The sequence below is a fragment of the Erinaceus europaeus genome, chromosome 1 (genome assembly GCF_950295315.1).
Source record: "Erinaceus europaeus chromosome 1, mEriEur2.1, whole genome shotgun sequence".
In the NCBI taxonomy this organism is placed as follows: Eukaryota; Metazoa; Chordata; class Mammalia; order Eulipotyphla; family Erinaceidae; genus Erinaceus; species Erinaceus europaeus.
In genome coordinates, this window is record NC_080162.1 from 106,796,792 (window position 1) to 106,815,246 (window position 18,455).

Sequence of the window (18,455 nt, forward strand, 5' to 3'; positions counted from 1 at the left end):
TGTGGTAGAGGCACTGAGCCCCAGCAATAACCCCAAAGGCAATAAATAAATTAATTAATTAATAAAATAAAATAAATTTCTGAGTGAACAGAGGAAGCTGGTCCTCAGAATAGAACCAGGGTTCTCCAGAGAAACAGGATAATAAAAAATAGTCCTAATAGATTATGATAAGAATTTGGCTTATGTCATCATCCAGCTGGCAAGTGCCCAGATACACAGGCTAAGGAACTGGGGCTGCCAATGTTGGTAGGCTCAAAGCAAGAAAGACCCTATGTTTGAGTCTGATCCCAAAGGCAAGGTAGAAACTTAATATCACAGCTGAGTGAGGCAGACAGACTGGGCTCAGTCTGCTTTTTTTTTTTTTTTTTTTTTTTTTGGTGCTGGTGGTGGTGGGGGGGAGTTCTGCCTTTTTACTTTGCTCAGGCCTGACTGGAGGATGCCCACCACATTAGGGGAGGACATATGCTTTACTCAGGCTGCCGGCTCAGATGTCCATCTCTGTTGTTTTCGATGGGCTGGCTTCATGGGCGGGTAACAGACGACCTAGGACTCATGGCTGGGTTGTACGCAGTACAACTCTTTATTCATGCAGGACACAGCACAATCTATACCAAGCTAAGCTAAACTAACACTACAACTTCAACTTACCACTACCAAAACGAACAATGTTGTTCTTATATACTTTCCAAGTAGGGTATAAACAGGATGTGATGTAGAGAGGGTGGAGAGAAAAGTGACTGGTGAAAATCAAGGTGTGACAAGGAGAGGGGGTGGAGCAGGCAAGAATTCTACCACTGAACCACCAATGCCCTGGAGGGAGGGTGGTGCTTGTTAACAGAGGTTATGTAAATAGAATACAGTGTTATGTAAATAGAATGCAGGGGGGATTAAACCAAATGAAACAGAAGGGGTTTTTAAAAGCAGAATTAGAAGCATACCAACACATCTCCACCTAGAACACCACGCAGACACACTAGGAGTACTGTCAAATCATCTAACTGGCACCCTGGCTCTGTCAAGGTGACATGTGAAAGCATCACAGGAGCTAGGAGGCACCTGCCTTAACACATGAGTGGCTGAGGTTCAAGCCCCAGCACTGACTGTAGCTGCTATAGGGGAAGCCTTGGTGTATGGTGTCTCTCCTTCTGTTTAAGGGGAATCTCTCTCTATTTGAAAAAACTCAGCCTGAAGCAAGGCCTCAGGAATGCCAAACACAAACAAAGAAACACCTCTTCCCAGGCTGGAAAAACATCCTATCTCACTTGGATAGTGCACTGCTTTGCCATGTATGAGACCCAGGTTGGAATCTGGCCTCCACCTTATTAAAGAAAGCTTTGGTGCTGTGGTCTCTCTCTCTGAAAAAATTTTTTAAAAAAGTCTCAAGACCAGGAAGAGTTTCAGCATGGGTAAGGCTGGCACCACAGGAGAGCAACAAAGACAAAGCAGTCAGGACTCAGTGGATGGTGGAACTGTGCTTTGCACTAGCTCGCTCATTTCCATTCTCTCTCTCTCTCTCTCAGTTTTTTTGTTTTGTTTTTGTTTTTGCCTCCAGGGTTATTGCTGGGGCTTGGTGCCTGCACTATAAACCCACTGCTCCTGAAGGCTAATTTTTTCCCTTTTGTTGCCCTTGTTGTTTATCATTGTTATTATTATTGTTTTTATTGCTGTCATTGTTGGATAGGACAGAGAGAAATTGAGAGGGAGAGGACAGGAAGACAGTGATGGGGAGTGAAAGAGAGACACCTACAGACCTGCTTCACCGCTTGTGAAGTGACCCTCTGCAGGTGAAGAGCCCAGGAGGTCAAACCCGGGTCCTTATGCCAGTCCTTGTGATTTGCACCATGTGAGCTTAACTCCCTGCGCTACCGCGTGGCCCCCAGTTTATATTTATATATATATATATACTTTGTTTTACTCTTTTACCAGAGCGCCACTCAACTCTGACTTATGGTGATGCTGAGGGTTGAACCTGGGACCTTTGGTGCCTTACGCATGCAAGTCTTTTTGCATAATCACTCTACTATTTCCTCATCCCTCTCACTCATAAAAAGATATTGTGCAGAGGCCAGGCAATAAAATAAATAAGTCTTGTTTTTAAGGGTTTATGCTCCCTTCTCTTGGATCTAAGGGGATTGTGGTGGGTTAGAATGAATGAAATGACATAATCAATGCTGGGGGACTTCTGAGTCCTGTCCAGAAGGGCAGTGCAGCTTGTGCCTTGTCCACAAGAATTCACACTTGTAGCTCTATCCACCATGGAAAGAGTCTGAACACTCCAATGCCACCAAGACCAGATCACACTGAGAAGTGCTAAGTCCTCAAGACAGCAGTTCTGATCTTCAAATCTTCTGAGCTAAGCACCAGACAGATGAAAAATAAGTTTTCAGATAAATCCCTCCCCAGCTTCGAGTCAAGTTCTTGGCATAGTGCAGAGAGGAGCCACTCACACTGAGCTCCGTCAGAATGTCTATGGATCAGCCACATTGTGGGTTTGGTTTGGTTTTTGTTTGTTTTTGGGTTTTTTTGTGGGCATTATGCACATCCTATTTCATCACTCCTGTGCGGACTTTTCCATGTGAGCTAGAGAGGAAAAACCCCACAACATTGGGTTCCCCTATCCCTGCTGTGCCACTTTGGTGTCAGGGCTGACACTTCAGCTGTGCACACAGCAAGCCACACACCCTCTGGGTGAGCTATATTCTGGTTCCTGAATTATGTTTGTTTGTTTCTCAAGATTTTGTGTATTTCTTTTCTCTTTTATTAATCTTATGTATTTATTATTGGATAGAGACAGAGAGAAATTGAGAGGAGAGGAGAAGACAGAGAGGAAAAGAGACAGAGAGACACCTGCAGCCCTGCTTCATCACCTGTGAAGCTTTTCCCCTGTGGATGGAAACTTAGGTTCTTTCCCCAGAGGCCTGAACTTAGGTCCTTGCTGCACTGTCATGTGTGTGATTAACAAGCTACACCAACACCTGGTCCAAGTCATGTTTTTATTATCAACAACACCCAACTCACTAGTTTCAGTATTTCATGCTGTTTTAACACTTAGGGACCTTAACAGTCCAAGGAGGGACTGCTTGGATTGCTCCTCCCAGGGTTAAAGAATGCATATTTGTAATATTACAAAAATATTTTGCCAGTGAGCACACATCTGACATGCAAATAAACCAACTGATTAGGAGTCATACTCAGAAACACCACCTCTGTGCTGACTCTTATACCCCAGAAGGCAATTCTGTGTGCCCTGCTGATCCCAGAGCCAGGTGGGAGACTGTTGGAAAGGGAACATGCTAGGGACACAGCTCAAGGCAGATTTACTCTCATGTCCATATTGTTCTTATTTATGTTACCAGAACACAGCTAGACTCTGGCTTCTGGTGGTGTTAGGGATTGAACCCGGAATCTTTGGTGCCTCAAACATGAAAGTCTTTGTACATGAACATGATATTGTTTTTTTTTTATTTTTATTATCTTTATTTATTTATTGGAAAGTGACAGAAATCCAGAGAGAAGAGAGAGATAGAGAGGGGAAGAGAGACACCTGCAGCATTGATTCACCATTCACAAAGTTTTCTTCTGCAAGGGGGGACTGAGGGCTCAAACCTGTGTCCTTGTGCACTGTAACATGTGCACTCAGCCAGGTGTGCCACCACTCACCCCCCTCCACATTGTTTTATTTTTTTAAATGTATTTTTTAAATTCATGTATTTATTTATTTATTTATTTAGGATTGAGGAGAAGTTGAGAGGAAAAGGAAAGATGGGGGAGAGAGAGATAGGGGAGAGATAGACAAATACAGACCTGCAGCACTGTTGCACCACTAGTGAAGCTTCCCACCTGCAGGTGGGGACTGGGGACTTGAACCAGAGTCCCTGAGCACTGTGATATGTGCAGTTAACCAGGTGTGCCAACACCACCACCCCCATATTGTTATCTAAGAGAACTTTAGGGAGTCAAGTGGTAGAGCAGTGGGTTAAGTGCACTTGGCGCAAAGCGCAAGGACTGGCGTAAGGATCCCGGTTCCAGTCCCCGGCTCCCCACCTGCTGGGAAGTCACCTCACAGGCAGTGGAGCAGGTCTTCAGGTGCCTATCTTTCTCTCCCCCTCTCTGTCTTCCCCTCCTCTCTCCATTTCTCTCTGTCCCATCCAACAATGAACGACATCAACAACAACAATAATAACCACAGCAAGGCTACAACAACAAGGGCAACAAAATGTGTGTGGGGGAGGAATGGCCTCCAGGAGTAGTGGATTCATGGTGCAGGCACTAAGCCTTAGCAATAACCCTGGAGGTAAAAAAAAGAAAGAAAGAAAGAAGAAAGAGAACTTTAACACCCAACTCACTAGTTTCAGTGTGTCTTTGGATTACAAAACAAAAAACCTGCTCTCAGGAGAGGTTCTTCATCCTTACAGCCACTGCGCCAATCTTGCTATTCTCTCTCTCTCAATCAATCAACAGTCATTTCTTTAACTCGGACCAGGAAGTGGTGAACCTCAGATGCCAAACTCCCAGACTAGCACTAGGCAATCCTGAGTATGGTCTTTTAGCCCCAGGAATTTCTCCCTCTGCCCCTTTCTGTCCACAAGCCACACATGTTTGTACTCACCTGCGGCTTGTTGGGTTTTTAGATCCTGGTCATATTTTGTTGCATTTTCAGGTGATTTTCATGGCTTTTTCCTCCAATCTTGCCATTTTCTACAGTGTCACAGTCCAATTGGAAAATAAATCATGTGTGTACGTGCGTGTAGAAAATTTATTAGAAAAAGAACTAAGGGTACATGTATTTAGGAGCTAGTACACCACCACTTCCTAAAATTTGTGGGTACTGGAAAGGAATAAAGAAAGAAGAAAAGCAGGGGCCGGGCAGTGGCACACGGGGCTAAGCACATAATATGAAGCACAAGGTTTAAGCCCTCAGATCCCCACCTGCAGGGGGGCCACTTCACAAGGAGTGAAGCAAGTCTACAGGTGTTTATCTTTCTTCCTCCCTCTCTGTCTGCCCCTCCTCTCTCAATTTTTCTGTCCTACCCAATAAAAATGGCCTCCAGAAGCAGTGGATTCGTAGTGCCAGCAGTGAGCCCCAGCAATAACCCTGGAGGCAAAATAAAAAAAGAAAAAGAAAAAGAAAGAAAGAAAGAAAGCTCAAACACTATTTTGAACATGTCCTTATTTTTCTAGGATCATCTTGGACCTTCTTATCTCAGTAGTAGAATCAATCATCACTCTAAGTGTAAGGAGTTACCATCACAGCACTGAGGGGTTAGTTGAGAAATTGAAGAAATCTTCGAGAAACGCATACATGGAGCAGCTCTAAAGAAGCCAATGCACAGCAGAGACCCGACCCTGGAGAGGGTCATGTGCTCCCAAAGTCAGGCTCACAAGTTTCTGGAGCCCAATAAGAGGAGCCTCTAGCAAGGAAAAGAAAAATTCCTTCTTCCCAGTGTCTCACTAACTCCCTCTAGTGACAAACATTAAGCATTGTACCCACTGGGAAATAGTTCACTGAGGTTGGCTATCAAAAAGATAACTGGCCAAATCGATGGGGTTTACAGTCAACAATATTTATACACCTTTCTCATATTTGGGAGCTACACTCTTCCCTGATCCAGCTTTATGGTCCTTTTTCCAGCCATGACATCATCTCCCCAGACAATAAATTGGATCCACCTGTATATCAGATGTCAGGCTCGGGAAAAACAAAAACAAAAAAAACTAGCATAGTCATGGGCCCTTTGGAATGTAACTAAAATAGGCCTACTAGCTATCTACAAAATGGAGGACCCCCCCCAAATCTTCATCTGCACTATTCTAGCCTTTAGGTTCATTATTAGTCAACAATTTGTTTGGCTTTATATGTTAACTCTTCTTTCAGCCACCAGGTTCCAGATGCTAACATGATGCCAACCAGACTTCCCTAGGCAGACAACCCCACCAATATGTCCTGGAGCCCTGCTTCCCCAGAGCCCTGCCCCACTAGGGAAAGAGAGAGTCAGGCTGGGAGTATGGATCGACCTGCTAACACCCAAGTTCAGCGGGGAACAATTACAGAAGCCAGACCTTCTACCTTCTGCACCCCATAATGTCCCTTGGTCCATACTCCCAGAGGGATAAAGACTAGGAAAGTCATCAGGGAAGGAGATGAGATACGGAGTTCCAGTGGTGGGAATTGTGTGTAGTTGTACCCCTCTTATCCTATGGTTTTTGTCAGTGTTTCCTTTTTATAAATCAAAATAATAATAAAAGATAACCGGCATCGCCGACTACTGCTTTGGAGACTTAGCTCCTATATGCATCCTTTGTAGGCATCGGGACTGTCATACAACACAGAAACATCCTGGGGATGAGTGGTGACACACCTGGTTGAGCACATGTGTTACAATGTCTAAGGACCCAGGTTCAAGCCCCCGGTCCCCACTTGCAGGGGGAAAGCTTCACAAGTGGTGAAGCAGTACTACAGGTATCTCTCTGTCCCTCTCTCTATCTACTTCCCCCTTCCCCTCAGTTTCTGGCTGTCTCTATCAAATAAGTAAATAAATATTAAAAGAAAAACATAGAAATAGTCTTAGTATCCATGAGGTGGTGCAGTGCCCAGACCTTGGGCATGGAAGCATGAGGTCCAGAGTTTAATCCCCAGCATTGCATATGCCAGAATGATACTCTGATTCTTTCTCTCCTTTCTTTGATGTCAATAAACAAAATCTTCAAAAAAATATTGAGATAACCCTGTATTTTACCTGATGAGATACAGTTTGCTTTGTCACCTCCGGGGCTTCACCATCCCAGGATGACTTTTTCAGATAGAAGAAGAGAGGCAGAGAGTGTGAAAGAGATCACAGCACTGAAACTTCTTGCAATGTAGTGGGAGCCAGGCTTGAACCTGGGTGCACACATGGCAAGATAGATATGCAGTCCATGTGGGCTGATTGCCTGCCTACGGGTATCTTTCTTAAAATAAAGTCCCCACACTTTCTTCCAAATGTAGAGTTACACATTCCCAGTAAACTATACTAAACACTTTTCAGATGTTTTTATAGTTTCTAAAATACTAAACTGTGCCATGCAGTCAATTATAACATTAAATTCCAATAACTTCTACATAAAATGAAAATAGGAGAAGTAGAAGGAGGAGGAGGAGGAGGAAGAGGAGGAGAAAAAGGTTAGTATGTACTAAAGTGTCACATATATGTAACCAAGCAAAAGATATTCAAGTCTGTTGTAATCCTTGTCTTTTGTAATTGGCCACAAGATTGTTTTAATAGCTAATAATAATTTTCTGTTTTTAACTTCTTTATATATTTTTAAACCATATTATTTTATTTGATAGGACTGAGAGAAGTTGAGAGGGAAGGAAGATAGAGAGGAAGACAGAGAGAGAGAGAAAAGAGAGAGAGAGAAAAGGGACTTCCGGAGGCGGAGCTACGAGCAGCAGATCGCTTTCTCTCCTCTCCTCTCCCGGATCAACTAGGAATACCAAAGGAGACCACCCGGACCGAAACAAAACAGGACTAGAATGACCACAGAAACCCAGTAAATCACCCGTGAGTACAAACACGCGAGGCTGGTGACAGAGAGGAGAGAGGGGCCTAAGGAGAGATTAAGTGACTGCTAACAGTTCAACAGTTTGTCAGTGGAGACACCACCTCCAGTCTGCTCCACCAACAAGGGGACAGCTGAAGGGAGGAAAGGACTCCCCAGAGACTCACCAAGTGCAACTCTGAGTCTCCATTGCTACTACCCTCAGAATCTGGAGCAGCAACAGGGAGGGACACCAGGGCACAGAGATCTAACCGGGAAACTCAGGAGAAGACCTATACCTCGGTGGCATAGCTGAAGGGCTGTGAAAGTCTCTTTGCATAACCACTGGATTATCTCTGCCACACCCTGCTTTATCTCTTGGTCAGGAGTCATTGATTAAGCCAAGAAGCCTATTGATAGTTTAAAAGCCCTCAGGCTACCATAGCCTACAGGGGAAAAAAAAAAAGGCTTTTACACCACTGAACTCCAACTCAGGGATTGAAAAAACTGTTAACTTATATAAAATGGTTAAAACAACAAGAAAAAAATAATGGAGACTCGAACCAGGACAAGAGTCCAGCTAAAAGTCCTCCAGAGGGCGAAGCACAAAACAACGAGTTCAACATCCAAACATTAGCTAAGGAAATAATAACAGGAGTGAGTAAAGAATTTGAAAAAATTGTAATCAGAACTGCAGAAACAACAAATGAGAATATGGAAGAAAATTCTAATAATCGCATGGTTATTAGAGAGCTGAAAGCTGAAATTGCTGAGCTAAGAAGGCAACTAGCTGAACAAGCTAAAACAGTATCAGAGCAGGGCAACAAAATAGATGAACTCCAGAAAGCAGTACAGGGCAGAGAGAATAGAATCAATGAGGCTGAAGACAGAATTAGCAAGATTGAGGATGAATTAGAGACAACTAAAAAAGAAGTAAGAGATCTCAAAAAGAGATTAAGAGATGCTGAAAACAACAACAGAGTCCTATGGGATGACTTCAAAAGAAACAATATACGCATTATTGGCTTACCAGAGGAAGAAAGAGAAGGGGAGGAAGAAAGCGTTCTCCAGGCCATAATAGCTGAAAATTTCTCTAGTCTAGACAACACCAAAGACATAAAGATTCAAGAAGCCCAGAGGGTCCCAAACAGAATTAACCCAGACCTAAAGACACCAAGACATGTCATACTTAGATTGGAAAGGAATAAGGATAAAGAAAGGATCCTGAAGGCTGCAAGAGAAAAACAAAGAGTCACCTACAAAGGAAAACCCATAAGATTAGCAGCAGACTTCTCCATACAAACACTACAGGCCAGAAGAGAATGGCAAGATATCTATCGAGTGCTCAATGAGAAAGGCTTTCAGCCAAGAATACTATATCCTGCTAGATTGTCATTCAGACTAGATGGAAGCATCAAAACCTTCTCAGACAAGCAACAGTTGAAGGAAACAACCATCACCTTGAAAGAAGTTCTGAAAGAAGTTCTGAAAGGTTTCCTATAAACAACCAGACCACCACAAATAGAACATATATCAAAACACTCTAAAACTCTACAAGAATGGCATTAAAATATCTTCAATCTTTGATATCAATAAATGTGAATGGCCTGAATTCACCTATTAAAAGACACAGAGTAGGAAGATGGATCAGAAAACACAACCCAACAATATGTTGTCTACAGGAAACTCACCTAACGCAACAAGACAAACACAGACTTAAAGTGAAAGGATGGAAAACTATCATTCAAGCCAATGGCCCACAAAAAAGGGCAGGAACAGCTATTCTCATATCTGACATGATAGACTTTAAAATACATAAGATTAAAAAAGATAGGAATGGACACTACTTAATGCTCAGAGGATCAGTCAATCAAGAGGACTTAACAATTATTAATATCTATGCACCCAATGAGAAGCCATCTAAATACATCAAACTTCTACTGAAAGAGCTACAGCAATATATTAACAGTAACACAATCATAGTACGGGACTTCAACACCCCACTCTCTCAACTTGACAGATCATCCAGGAAGAAAATCAGTAAAGACATAAGGGAGCTAAATGAAGAGATAGATAAACTAGAACTATTGGACATTTTCAGAGTCATTCATCCCAAGAAACTGGAATACACATTTTACTCAAATCCACATGGATCATCCTCAAGGATAGACCATATGTTAGGCCACAAAGACAGCATCAGCCTATTCAAGAGCACTGAATTCATCCCAAGCATCTTCTCAGACCACAGTGGAATTAAACTAACACTTAACAATCAACAAAAGATTAGTAACAGTGCCAAAATGTGGAAGCTCAACAGTACACTTCTTAACAACTTCTGGGTCAAAGAGGAAATCAAGGAAGAAATCAAAATGTTTCGAGAGTTCAATGAAAATGAAGACACAAGCTATCAAAATATTTGGGACACAGCTAAAGCAGTCCTAAGAGGGAAGTTCATAGCTATACAAGCACACATTAGGAAACAAGAAAAGGCACAAATAAACAGCCTGATTGCACATCTTAAAGACCTAGAAGAAGAACAACAAAGGAACCCTAAAACAACCAGAAGGACAGAAATTACTAAAGTTAGGGCAGAAATAAATAACATTGAGAATAGGAAAACCATACAAAAGATCAATGAAAGTAAATGTTGGTTCTTCGAAAGAGTAAACAAAATCGACAAACCTTTAGCCAGACTCACAAAACAAAAAAGGGAGAAGACCCAAATAAATCGGATAGTAAATGAAAGAGGAGATATCACAACAGACACTGCAGAAATTCAACATATCATGCGAGGCTTCTATGAACAACTATATGCCACCAAGCTAGAGAACCTGGAAGAAATGGACGATTTCCTAGATACCTACCAACTTCCAAAACTAAGTAAAGAGGAAGTGGATAACATGAACAGGCCCATCACAGCTAATGAAATTGAAACAGTTATCAAAAATCTTCCCAAAAATAAAAGTCCTGGACCAGATGGTTTTACAAATGAATTCTACAAAACTTTCAAAGAAGAACTAATACCTCTACTTTTAAAAGTCTTCCAGAAGATTGAAGACACTTCACAGCAAAAGAAACCACTACCCAAACCAAGAGACCCCTCACAGAATGGGAGAAGATCTTTACATGCCATACATCAGATAAGAGTTTAATAACCAACATATATAAAGAGCTTACCAGACTCAACAACAAGACAACAAATAACCCCATCCAAAAATGGGGTGAGGACATGGACAGAATATTCACCACAGAAGAGATCCAAAAGGCCAAGAAACACATGAAAAAATGCTCCGAGTCTCTGATTGTCAGAGAAATGCAAATCAAGACAACAATGAGATATCACTCCACTCCTGTGAGAATGTCACACATCAGAAAAGGTAACAGCAGCAAATGCTGGAGAGGGTGTGGGGTCAAAGGAACCCTCCTGCACTGCTGGTGGGAATGTCAATTGGTCCAACCTCTGTGGAGAACAGTCTGGAGAACTCTCAGAAGGCTAGAAATGGACCTACCCTATGACCCTACAATTCCCCTCCTGGGGATATATCCTAAGGAACCCAACACATCCATCCAAAAAGATCTGTGTACACATATGTTCTTGGCAGCACAATTTGTAATAGCCAAAACCTGGAAGCAACCCAGGTGTCCAACAACAGATGAGTGGCTAAGCAAGTTGTGGTATATATACACAATGGAATACTACTCAGCTGTAAAAAATGGTGACTTCACCGTTTTCAGCCGATCTTGGATGGACCTTGAAAAAATCATGTTGAGTGAAATAAGTCAGAAACAGAAGGATGAATATGGGATGATCTCACTCTCAGGCCGAAGTTGAAAAACAAGATTAGAAAAGAAAACACAAGTCGAACCTGAAATGGAATTGGAGTATTACACCAAAGTAAAAGACTCTGGGGTGGGTGGGTGGGTGGGGAGAATACAGGTCCATGAAAAATGATGAATGAAATAGTGGGGGTTGTATTGCTAAATGGGAATCTGGGGAATGTTATGCATGTAAAAAAAAAAAAAAAGTAGAAACGCAAAGCAGAAATTGACTGAGTTTGGAGTATGGCACCAAAGTAAGAAAGCAGAAGTATACTAGAGTTTGCAGTGAGTACCTCCCTAATACTTCCTCTCCACTTTTCCAAGCTTTGGGTCCATGATTGCCCAACAATTTGTTTGGCTTTGTATGTTAACTCTCTTTTTAGTCACCAGGTTCCAGGTGTCATCAGGATGCCGGCCAGACTTCCCTGGATTGAAGACACCACCAATGTGTCCTGGAGCTCAGCTTCCCCAGAGACCCATCCTACTAGGGAAAGAGAGAGGCAGACTGGGAGTATGGACCGACCAGTCAACGCCCATGTTCAGCGAGGAAGCAATTACAGAAGCCAGACCTTCTACCTTCTGCAACCCTCAATGACCCTGGGTCCATGCTCCCATAGGGATAGAGAATGGGAAAGCTATCCGGGGAGGGGGTGGGATATGGAGATTGGGTGGTGGGAATTGTGTGGAGTTGTACCCCTCCTACCCTATGGTTTTGTTAATTAATCCTTTCTTAAATAAAAAAAAAACATGAAAAAAAAAAAAAAGAGAGAGAGAGAGAGAGAGAGAGATGCAGCTTTACCATTCATGAAGCTTTTCCCCAGCAGGTGGGGATGAGGAGCTTGTACCCAGATCTTCACACCTGTTACCACATGCACTTAACCAAGTGTGTCACCACCCAGTCCTCCTAATAATAATTTTCTAATTGCACAATTCCTTTTATTTTTTTATACCAGAGCACTGCTCAGCTCTGGCTTATGGTGATGCAGGGATTGAACCTGGGACCTGGGAGCCTCAGGTATGATAGTCTGTTTGCATGACCATTATGCTATCTACCCCCACCTGCATCATTACTTTGAACATTTATTAGTGGAAATTCTACTATAAGGAAAGGCTCTCTGTGTGTCTTTGAAAATTATTACTATTATTACTACTACCACTGATGCTATATGCACTTGATTCCATTGATCCCTTTCAGTATCAGACACAGGGAGGGAGGAAAGGAAGGAGGAGGGAAACCATAGCATAGCTTCCCCTGTACATGGTGCTCCTATGAGGTTTCTTGGGAAATGGAACCAGGTCCTTGCTCATGGTAACTGGTGAACTGCCTCCCACCCCCTCATCTGTTTATTCCTCATTTATTTCTATTATATAGTAAATATTCTTAGAGACAGAGAGACACCTGCAGCACCACTTCACTGTTTCTGAAGCTTCCGCCCTGCCATTGAAGGCGAGGGGGGCGGGGACTTGAACCTGGGTCCTTGCACATGGTAATGTGTGCACCACCATTTGGCCCCTTCATGTTTTATTTTGATGGTCCATATTTTGCTAATGGAAGCCAGTATCAACTGACTCCTCCCCTTTTGGGCTCTACCTCATCATTCTTTAAGTACATCCTTATTTTCTGGCACAAGATGTCCTAGAAGAAGCTTGGACTTTCCCAACCACAGTGATCCAATCAATTATTTCTCCAATTTAGCTGTAGTTCCTTTTGTGGAAAGCCATATTAAGAAATCAATGTCTGGGTGCTAAGTTGCTTATTTCATTAGGAGTGCAGCTGCTTCTAGACCCTCCCAGCAGGTACACTGAAGAAAGTGTGTATTCGTGTGTGTGTGTGTGTGTGTGTGTGTGTGTGTGTGTGTAGAGATATATCACATACACATATAAGCATATACAGCCATATTTATACTTATCTATACATTAAAAAGTCATGATCACTGACTTGCTATGAACTAAATTATCCCAAACCCCAACTCCTATGTTAAAGTGTTTGTGGGTTGTTTTGTTTCGTTTATTAGAGCACTGCTTAGCTCTGACTTATGGTGGTGCTGGGGATTGAACCTGGAACCTCAGAGCTTCAGGCATGAAAGTGTGTTACATAAACTGCTATGCTAACTCCCCATCCCTGTATGTTGAAGTTTTGGCTTCCATCGTGACTGTATTTGGAGTAAGGAAATAATTAGGATTAATAAGCCTGTCCACAAGAACAGAGCCCTGATCTGATAGGATTAGCATCTTTATCAGAAGAGACAGCAGAGAACTCTCTCTCTCAGCACCTGACAAGCAGGGACCATGCAAGCCAGCCAGAGAGTTTTCCCCAGAAACAGAATCAGCTCACACCCAGACCCTGGCCTTCCTCACCTCCAGAATTGTGAGAAATCACTGTCTCTAGTTGAGCCACCTAGTCTATGGTATTTCATTATAGCAATACAAGCAGGATGATACATACAATATTCACCTTTAATTCTAATCTATGAGGAGAGAGAGAAAGAGTGTGTGTGTGTGTGTGTGTGTGTGTGTGTGTGTGTGTGTGTGTGTGTGTGTGTGTGTTTTCTCATTCTCTGAAGTATCCTTTGCCTATAGACTTTGTCATTATCAGCCTGTTCAGGTTTTAAATTTAGAAATAAGAGCTGAGGTAATTGTGCTACCTTGTGTAATGACGTAAACAGAGAGTATTTGCTAAAAAGCCTAGCAGGGCCTTTTATCAAGAGAAACAAAGATGATTCAGGGCTGTCCTGTTGCTTGTCAGTTGAGTGTGAAAGTTCTCTCTGCCCTCCCCAAAAAAGGACAGCCAACAACCGCAAGCCCATGGCAAAAAGCCTTTGACTTACTGGTAAGCAGATATAACTGCACAGAGGCCTGTACTGCAGGACAGGGTGGGAGAGAGTGGTGTGTTGGCACAGCCTCCATGGGAGGTACTCTAAGCCTCTTCCGACAGCATCACACTTCATCCTCCCAGCAATGCTGAAAGATGGGTATGACTCTTCCCACTTTATAGATAAGAAGACAGAGGTGGGGGGGCATTTGCCTCAAGTTAAACATGCAGAACACCTCTTCTAGACTCTATTCCCTTAAAAGTCAACTCCTCAAAGTCAGGGAGTTTTGCCCTTCAGTTTTTTTGCGTTCAAAGACTTATTGCTGTCACATATCTGTTACCAAATGACCTGTATTGTTCTGAAAGACAAATCCTGGGTGGGTTTTGCTTATATGGGCAATGTAAGCAATTGAGACTTGGGTGGTCTGGGAGATGGAGTAGTGGATAAAGCATTGGACTCTCAAGTATGAGGTCCTGAGATCAATCCCTGGCAGCACATGTACCAGAGTGATGTCTGGTTCTTTCTCTCTCTTCTCCTATCTTTCTCATTAATAAATAAATAAAATCTTTAAAAAAAAAAAGAATTAAGACTTGGGGGTAAGGGGGTAGCACACCCAGTTAAGTGCACATAGTACTCTGACTTATGGTGATGCTGGGGATTGAATCTGGGAGCTCAGAGCCTCAGGGAGAAAAATCTTTTGCAGGACCATTATGCTGTCTCCCCAGCCCTGTTTTTTTAACTATTATGCCAAAATATTTTTCTTCGTTACTAATCGATTTTTTTTTTGGTGCCCCTTAAATTATGGACCCAGAGTGTTCGTCACTCAACTCACCCTAGCAAAACCAAACTCCACATGGATTACACCACCAGAGCTCCATTCACCAGAACTGACCCTCTTGAAATAGGACTTTGTGGGGTCCTAACTGGGGAATCCTAAGATTCCCAAACAGACATGATGGGCCAAGACCTCGAATCAATCCCTCTCTCCATTGTCACTGGTCATTTCTATCAGGAACAACACAATAGACCCCTTTGTGGGCCCCCATAGGACCTTGCTCTCAATTTGGATCAACAATGGTAGAGATTGTCCCATCCTCCAAAGGGAAGATGGATAACATACTCTATGCTACACCTGAAGAAGATGGGTCGATATTGGGGTAGCTTGGCACATTCCTACTCATGACCACAGAATGTGAGCTCAGATCTAGAGGGATGCAGAGGTCACATAGGCACTTAAGCTGAATATGGCCCCAGATCACATCAAATCATTGGGATTTACAGTTAACAATATTTATACCCCTTTCCCATATTAGGGAGTCACTCTCTTCCCTGATCCAGCTTTCTGGTCCTTTTTCCAGCCATGACATCATCTCCCCAGACAATAAACTGGATCCACCTGCATATCAGATTTCAGGATCAGGGGAAAAAAGAAAAAGAAAAAGAAAAAAAAAACCTAGTATAGCCACAGGCCCTTTGGAATATAACTAAGATATGCCTACTAGCTATCTACAAAATGGAGGACCCCCCAACTCTTCATCTGCACTATTTCAGCCTTTAGGTCCATGATTTTTCAACAATTTGTTTGACTTTGTATGTTAACTCTCTTTTCAACCACCAGGTTCCAGATGCTAGCATGATGCCGACCAGACTTTCCTAGACAGACAACCCCACCATTGTGTCCTGGAGCTCTGCTTCCCCAGAGCCCTTTCACACTAGGGAAACAGAGAGACAGGCTGGGAATATGGATCGACCTGTCAACGCCCATGTTCAACGGGGAAGCAATTACAGAAGCCAGACCTTCAACCTTCTACATCCCACAATGGCCTTGGGTCCATATTCCTAGAGGGTTAAAGAATAGGAAAACTATCAGGGGAGGAGATGGGATACAGAGTTCTGGTGGTGGAAATTGTGTGGACTTCTATCCCCCTTATCCTATGGTCTAGTGACTGTTTCCTTTTTATAAATAAAAAATTAAAAAAAAAAAAGAAGTAGGACTTTGCTTGGGAGGTGGAGGAGGAAGAGGGGGGGAGCAAATCCAGATGTAATTTGTGACTCCCATATGCGCAGAGAACTACGCAATTATCCCATCTTCTCATTGGAAATACTGAATCACCAAACTATATTGACAGCAAAAACCTATGCATCACATGGTGAGCACATGGTCACATGACTGCAGAAATGTTTGGAGACACCATCTATTTTCCACCCAGCCTTAGTCACATCTGACCCAGAAGCCTCAAGTTCCCAATTCCTACTCTGGTCTGTTCATCTAAGCTCACAGCATTGGAAGTCTTAGGTTCTTTAAACAATAGCATGCCCAAAGTTTAGCCTTCCTATTCCTTGGGGTGGGAGCAGAAGAAAGCTTAAGTTCAGAAGCCCTGTCCCTTTCTCTAGGAACCTACAGTTTTTCCTTAACCAAGCAGCAGGGTGAAAAGTTTTGCAGCAGCACTCTTGTAGAGGAATGTTGCTGATTTGCTGATTGTTTTTGTTATTTTTTATTATTTTCCCCCAGGACTCTCAGAAAATCAAAGAGAAACTACTGTTTAAATCCTTTTTTGGGGTGGGGGGGGGGAATTGGGCAGTAGCACAGCGGGTTAAGTGCAGGTGGCACAAAGTGCAAGGACCGGCATAAAGATCCCAGTTTGAGCCCCTGGCTCCCTACCTTCAGGGGAGTTGCTTCACAAACAGGTCTGTAGGTGTCTATCTTTCTCTCCCCCTCTCTGTCTTACCCTCCTGTCTCCATTTCTCTCTGTACTATCCAACAACAATGACATCAGTAACAACAACAATAATAACTACAACAATAAAAAAAAAAAGGGCAACAAAAGGGAATAAATAAATAAATATTTTTAAAATTTTTTTTTTCTGCTTCCAGGGTTATTGCTGGGGCTCTTATTGCATGTACTACAAATCCACAGCTTCTAGAGGCCATTTTTCCCATTTTGTTGCCCTTGTTGTTGTTATTGTTGGATAGGACAGAGAGAAATCTAGAGAGGAGGGGAAGACAGAGAAAGGGAGAAAAAGACACCTGCAGACCTGCTTCACTGCCTATGAAGTGACCCTCCTGCAGGTGGAGAGCCAGGGGCTCAAACTGGGGTCCTTGTGTTGGTGCTTGAGCCGGTCCTTGCTAAGTTACTGCCCCACTCCTTTTAAAATCCTTTAATGCTGGGAGTCGGGCAGTAGTGCAGTGGGTTAAGCGCACGTGGCGCAAAACGCAAGGACCAGAGTAAGGATCCCGGTTCCAGCCCTGGGCTCCCCACCCTCAGGGGAGTCGCTTCACAGGCGGTGAAGTAGGTCTGCAGGTGTCTTTCTCTCCCCTTCTCTGTCTTCCCCTCCTCTCTCCATTTCTCTATGTCCTATCTAACAACAATGACATCAACAACAACTACTACAACAACAATGAAAAACAAGGGCAACAAAAAAGAGGGAAAATAAATATAAAAAAAATTCTCTAATGCTGGGTGGTGGAACACCTGGTTGAGCTCACATTACAATGAACAAGGGCCTAGATTCAAGCCCCCAGTCCCCACTAGCAGGGAGCAAACTGCAGAAGAAGTGAAGCAGTGTTACAAGTGTCACTCTCCTACTCTTTGTCTTACCCTTCCTTCTTCTTTTTTTTTTTTTTACTATTTTAAATGAGTAATAATTTACATAAAGGAACATGTCCAGGTGTAAGTAATAAACAGAACACTGCTAGTCTTATGCTGGCCAAAAGTGGTCTGCATCTCACATAATCTGCAGGCAACCCTGGGAAGAGGATATTCACATTACAGTCTCATGTTATAGATGAAAAAACATCACAGAAAAATGTCAAGGGAGAAGTAAAGTCAGTTAATTCTGATTTCAGGGTCAATACTCTTCTTTACAAATTTTTGTTGTTGCTACTGTTTTATTAGGATTGATAAAACAGTATTTTCTCAATTTTTAAAATGCATGTATTTCATTGGGGCACTGCCACAATTCTTTGACATGCCTCTGATTCTTTATATTGCACATATGAGTTGAAACCATCCATCCAGGAGTTGTCATTCAGAGAAATGCAAGTCATTTGGTAACAGATACAAACTCTAATAATAAAAGTCCTTGAACATAAAAAACCTGAAGGATAAAAGTCATTGATTTTATGTATTGCACCAAAGTAAAGGACTCTGGAGATGGGGGTGGGGATGGAGGGAGACAAGGGTTCAGGTACTGGAACATAATGGCAGAGGACCTAGAGGGGGCTGAATTGTTAACATAGAAAACTGAGAAATGTTACATATATACAAATGACTGTATCTTACTCTTGAATGTAAACTAGTAGTC